Below are 6,965 nucleotides of genomic sequence, written 5' to 3'. Positions count from 1 at the left end.
AGTAGTCTCAGGAGTTTCTTGAGTATCTGCTACAACATCACTAGGTGAGTTTCCCTGCAACTCAAGCTCAACTCCCACTTGCTTCGTGGTCTTGGAACCTTGCTCCACATCTAGTTCCTCAGCAGTAGTCTCAAGAGTTTCATGAGTATTTGCTACATCATCATTAAGTGAGTTTTCCTGCAACTCAAGCTCAACTCCCACTTGCTTCGTGGTCTTGGAACCTTGCTCCACATCTAGTTCCTCAGCAGTAGTCTCAGGAGTTTCATGAGTATTTGCTACAACATCACTAAGTGAGTTTTCCTGCAACTCAAGCTCAACTCTCACTTGCTTCGTCGAACCTTGCTCCACATATGGTTCCATTTCCAACCGCACTTTCTTCAATTCTCTAGCAGTCCTTTTGAAGCTAACTCGTTTCTGTTTGCTCATAACGTAGTTCTCACAACGACCCACATCAACAGATTTCAGACCTTCTAAAACTCCTTTCGCAGCCAGCCTCTTCATTTCTTTTGCGCTCATATGTTCGAGTCTATTGTGCCGTAGACTTGAATTTGAAGCACTCTCAGCAACAGCAGCTATGTTCATACACCCTGCAGTGGTGTATAAGGTTCTAAATTTTGAGCCACGTGCTACCACCGTAGCACCCTTCATAATCTTCCACAAACTCTTCCCTAACTTTGTTGCATAACCTGTGCTGTCCAACTGACCAATAGAGATCAGGTTCCTTTTGAGACCAGGAATATATCTGACATCCATTAATGTCCACTGATTTACTGCCGGAGTTTTTATGCAGACATCTCCTTTTCCTTTAATCTCCAAATCTTTGTTGTCTGCAAGATACACCTTCTCGAAATTTTCAGACTTGAAATTCCTTGAATAACTCTTTATTTGGAAACGAATCAAAAGATGCACCTGAATCCAAAATCCAGGATTCAATTGAAATGTCTACGCTGAGGATTAAAGCATCCCCAATGTCTTATGCTGAATTTATAGAATCATCATCATCTCCAGATTTGTGATTCTACTTCCTCTTTGGTCTTATACAACCTGTTCGAAAGTGATCTTTTTCTCCACAATTCCCACACGTTACGTTTGGTCTATTTGGAGATTTTTCTCGGTTCTTTGATTTTGATCGCCCTTTGTTTGGACCCTTCGGCTTACTTCTTCCTCGTTGGTCAACACTGAGAGCACTACCAGATGAATTTCCAATTTCTCGTTTGCGAGTACTTTTGTTGAGAACTACATCTCGAATTTCATCAAACTTCAGTCTATCAAATCCTCATGAATTGCTGATTGCGGCAACAACAGTATCCCACGACTCGGGTAAAGATGACATCAAAATCAATGTTTTAATTTCATCCTCGAAATTAATTTCCACCGAACTCGATTGACTTACGATCATATTGAATTCATTTATATGATCAATAACAGATCCACCTTCAGACATCTGTAGGTTGAACAATCTCCGCATAAAATACACCTTGTTCATAGCCGACGGTTTTTCGTACATATTCGACAGCTCTTTCATCAAATCTGACGTTGTCTTCTCCTTGATGATGTTAAAAGCCACGTTTTTAGATAGCGTCAACCGGATCATTCCTAAGGCTTTTTTATCCTTGAGCTTCCACTGCTCCGTGGTCATGGTATCGGCTTCACCCCCAACAGAGGTTCGTGAAGATCTTTATGGTACAGATAATCTTCAATCTGCATATTCCAGAAACCGAAATCGGATCCATCGAACTTCTCAATTCCAATCTTTGAACTTTCCATCTTCACAGATCGTGGTGAATTTCGCCTAGCTCTGATACCAGTTGTTAGGATCGCACAACAACACACACGCTCGATCTAGATGAACACAAAGAACAGGATAGAGAAAAGTGCAAGGAGAACTCTGGCTAAAAGGATTTTTTTTTTTTTGATGACTTCACGTATGTTCAGTAAGAGAGAATTACAGAGAATAGAAGGTACATTTTCAAAGCTCTACCGGATGGGATATATATATGGTTCAGTTTACTATATATAGGTTTACCAGATTTAACCATCTATTATATATAGTTATTTATAGTATATAGCTTTATCATATATAGTTTTACCAAATATAGCTTTACCGGATATAACCGTTGACCAAGCTATAAATAATCAGCAGGCTCCATAACCTAACACTTCCATCCTTGCATTTTCCCATTTTGAGATCTCTTTACCATATATAGCTTTTCACTTGTATCTCCCATAAAAGAACAAGACATAACAGAAAATTGATTAATGTCAACTACAAAATCAGACAAATGATTTAGTAACTTTTTCTGTCTTTGAGGATTTTTTCTTGTGGCTTATGTATTTTCCCCCCTTAAATGTCTGTCGCAATTGAAAAATCTTTTCTCCCTAATGTAGAATCAATCATCAGGAAAGAGTGCAACAGTAGTTGTACTTTGCTGTCATCTGCATCGTATTTGTAACTTGAAATTTCATCAAACACCGAGATACAATAACCTTCTTTGTTTCCAAATCCATACATCTCCAACCCTTTCTATGAGTATCATAGCCAACAAAAATGCATTTCTTGGATTTTGGGTCAAGTTTAGTTCGATTATGTTCCAGTACATGAACATAACAAATAGACCCAAAATTACGAAAATATCTCACATTGGGTTTACGATGATAAATCAGCTCGAATAGTGATGATTCTGTCCCTGGCCATGGAAGCAACTGATTTACAACATGACAAGCTGTTTAAAAAGCTGATGCCCATAACTCTCTTTGAAGACTCCTCACATGCAGCCAAGACAAGCAAACTGATGTAAGATGTGCTAACTTGCACTCAACCACTCCATTTTGTTGCGGGGTTCTGAACAAGTCAGTTGACGCCGAATCTCATGCTCCTTATAGTATTCCATAAAATCATTTGAAAGAAATTCTCCTCCATTATCAAAGCGCAAGCACTTGATTTTCAATTTAAATTCTTTTTCTACAGCATGCTTAAACGGAATTAACTTTGAAAAGGCTTCACTTTTGTGTTCTAAGAAGTATACTCAACTGAAACGAGAGTAATGATCCACAAATACCATCACATAATGAAGGCCGGTATAGCTTGTTGTTCGCGTTGGTGCCAAAAGATCAGAATGAATCAATTTCAATACTATTGAAGCTCTACTCTTTGACCTTGGGAAAGAAAGACGATGAGACTTGCCATATTGATAGCCTGGACAAATCTCATCATGCTAGATATCTTTAAAAACAGGGACACCATCAAGAAGTTGTCTTGTGGATATTTTCTGCAACAATTGAGAACCCACATGACCCAAACGAGCATAGCAAAGCGTTGAGCTTGCATTATGACCAACTTTCTTGATATATTCATCACTAGTTGATAAAACATACAAAGATTCTTTTTTTTTTTTTTTCCACAGAACAGGATATCAGCAGCACCATGGTTCACATTAGAAAGAATTTGAACATCTTTAAGAAAAAAAAAAAAAAAGAACATACCTTCCTGAATCTGTTATTTATGATACAAAAGCAAGATTTTTCTTCAAACTAGGAAAATGATAAACGTCCTTGAGTAGAACACTTCCATCATTCAAATCTCCTTCTTTCGTCAAAGGATGCATTGAATTATCAACTGTCATAATGTCCTTCTTTTGACAATGTGGACGAACATCTGATAGAAAAGTTTCGTTTCCAGTTGCATGATGAGAACAACTAGAATCGACAATCCATTCTTCATTGTAGTCTATAAAGGCATGAACATCTGCAGAGACATCGTCTTGATGTATAACTGAAGTCACATTTGTTGGCTGGTCAAGAACCTCAATAGTTAAACAGTGTTCCCAAAATGGATTTGAAGAATTTTTACTTTCATGTACAACATTTGCTTTTGATTCCTGCATTTTGACTCCGCACTTTGGCTTAATGTGGCCTGGCTTTCCACAATGATCACTCACCACTTTCACCCGACAATCTCGTTTAAGATGGTCAGGTTTTTCACACTTGTAACAAGCTTTAAATGGCTTCTTTGACGACTCCTCACTTCTGAATTGATTCTGATTGTTTGATGAAGGGTTTGAATGAAAATTCTGTCTCCTTTGATCTTTGACATACAACACATCTTCTGGATTTGGAGGAAATAAAGGGCATAAAGTCTTTTCGTAGTTCACGAATAAGATAACGACGTAATCGAGCATCACTCACTGGCTCCTTAGCATCTAATTCTAAAATTTCAAAACACAGATTTTTCACTTTCAAGAAATATTCTTCAACAGAAAAATTACATTGAGTTACCATAGCTAGTTCATTCTTTAGAAATTGCAACCGAGCTGTATTTTTCTTAGTGAACAACTTTTGAAGTGTTTTCCACACTTTTTTTGGTGACTTTAAATCACGAACATGATCAATATATTCCTTGCTAATCAAAGTTCGCAAGGTAAATAAAGCTTTTCCACATTTGATATTTCATTTTCGGCGTAATTCAATCTTTTGTGGAGTATCTGCTGGAATTTATGTGTCATCACCTTCAATTAAATCCCACAAATCTTGCCCCTGTAGATAAGCTTCCAAACATAACTTCCAATAATTATAATTATTGCCAACAAGCTTTTCCATAACTATACTCGTAGAAGCACTTCCATCATTCATCTCGTTAAGTAATAATATCAAGCTCTTGGTTACCAACCTGCTCTGATACCAACTTACGCATTATCTAACACTCAAAGTGTGAAGAAATTTGAAATTATTATTACTCAAAGAAGACAACACAGAGAAAACTGAAATATGAACTGTTGTATTGTAGTTGTATTTTACTAACAGTAAGACTTCTATTTAAACTGAAACAACTCCTATAAAGACTCGACTGATTTGCACATAACTACTTAACGTGCAGCTAATTTATTTGCAGAAATAAAGCTGACCGACTCCTAATAAAAATGAATAACTTGACTAATTCAAACTAGCAATAAGTTGCACTAAATTCTGACATCACATGCGCTGCACGCACCGACCACACGCTCAGGGGGTCACTACACGTGTTTTCATGTGTGTGTACCACACATGAAATTCTGCTCGGCATCGAGTCGAGCAGTTCGTCGGATGCAGTTTGGATCGTGTGTGGGTCTTCGCATTGGATGCACGTCTAGCGCGTGTCGACTGGTGGGCTTGACGCGTTTCTTCAGCCGAATTCTGCCACGTGCCATTCACAGGCTCCGCTGCACCTCCGCACGTTGGGCAATGCATATCGGTAGTTTTCTCTCTCCTTGTGTGTTGCAATTTTTCAAAAAGTTAGAATTTCCTGTTTCAATCCATTTTCTTCGCATCTTTATAACTTAACGCACACAACTCATATCGATGTGGTTTTTTCACCAAAGTCGTAGAGTTTTAGTCCACCTACCCCGATGTATTTTTCTTATAACTTTTACTAACTCAGAACAAAATAAGGACGTTCAAATTAGTGAAAAAAACTCACGTTTACTGTTCTTGACGGTTTTACCTTATCTCCTATTAGACTCCGATTTTCGTCTAAGTTTTCTTCAAGAAACCTTTATAGACCCTCTTTAGTTCATCTCTTCAAAGATTAGAGCTTTAAACTCGAAAAACTCTTTGGATCTACATAAAACCAAATCGAAAGGCCATAACCATACCTTGATGTGTTCTCATGTTTCTTCCCGAAACGAGTGATTCCGCCAATGACAGATTTGAGCGATTTTTGGCTTCGTCTTTCTTCTCCCTTCAAAACCCTAATCTCCTTTTTTTCTTCTCTCTCTCTTTCATATTATGTTCAAACCCTTCAGACCCCTCAAGTAAGAGTAGGGAAAAAATGGTCATTTTGCCCTTAAGTTGACTTTGACTGTTTTTTCCAACTATCTTGAGAATATCTCCCTTCTTCAATGAATTGAGTCTCGGTCTCGTGGCATACAATAAGATCTTATGATTTTCTTATAATATAAATATTTTTTTGAATGTTAGGAAGGAAAGCAACGGTCGTTAGTACCTCATAAGCTCGATCATTACAATTCTCCCCTTCTTAGGAACTTTCACCCTAAAAGTTGGTCCTCCCTGGAAGAGTTTACAGTAAGACATCCTCGTATCATCTTCATGTTCCTAGGTGGCTTTGTTGTCTTAGTGGTTTTCCATAGGACTTTGACTAAGGGAATCTCTCTTCTGGGCAATTTCCTTACATCACGTGCCATTATCCTGATGGGCTTCTCTTCGTAGGACAGATAGTCCCAGAGGGAAAGTGTCTCATGATCAATGATACGAGTGGGATCCAGAGTGTACTTCATCAAGATCGAGACATGGAAGACATTGTGCATCGCAGCGAGGGTGGGTGGTAACACATCTTATGTCACTGGCCCTACCCTTTCTAGAATTTCAATGGGGCCCACAAAACTCAGGTTCAACTTGTCCTTCTTCCCAAACCTCAGCATCTCTCTTGTAGGGCCACTTTTAGGAAGACGTGATTACCCATGTTAGTGAAAGAATGAGGGATTGAATGGTTGATAAGAAAATTGAATTATTAAGAGCAAGAATGCTCTATAATATAGAGAGAGAGAATACAAAGATACATTTAGAAAATCTACCTAAAAATTTGCAGAAAATCGGTTAACAAACTAGTAAACAAATCAAAAACTAAATTAAATCAAAACTAAATCAACTCCTAACTATAAGGAGATTTAATTAAACTCCTAACTATAAGAAGATTTAATTAGATACTAACTGACAGCAATCTAAACAAACACGTGATCTTTAACACTCCTCCTTGTTTAGATGCTATGAACTCCAAGATTTTTCCTAAACGCCCATCTTACTCCAATTATCTTTCTGTTTAGAGGTCAATCAACCAACTCCCTGGTTTTGTTTTTCTCGATCACCGAAAGCTCCTCCTCTGACAGGTGCATCATCAACCAAAGCATCTTGTCGTTCATCTTCAGACTTTTCTAGCATGCTACCAAAGATTAAATTGTTTGATGCATTAGAAA

The sequence above is a fragment of the Cucurbita maxima genome, unplaced genomic scaffold (genome assembly GCF_002738345.1).
Source record: "Cucurbita maxima cultivar Rimu unplaced genomic scaffold, Cmax_1.0 Cma_Scf00007, whole genome shotgun sequence".
Taxonomy (NCBI): Eukaryota; Viridiplantae; Streptophyta; class Magnoliopsida; order Cucurbitales; family Cucurbitaceae; genus Cucurbita; species Cucurbita maxima.
This window is presented reverse-complemented; position numbering follows the sequence as displayed.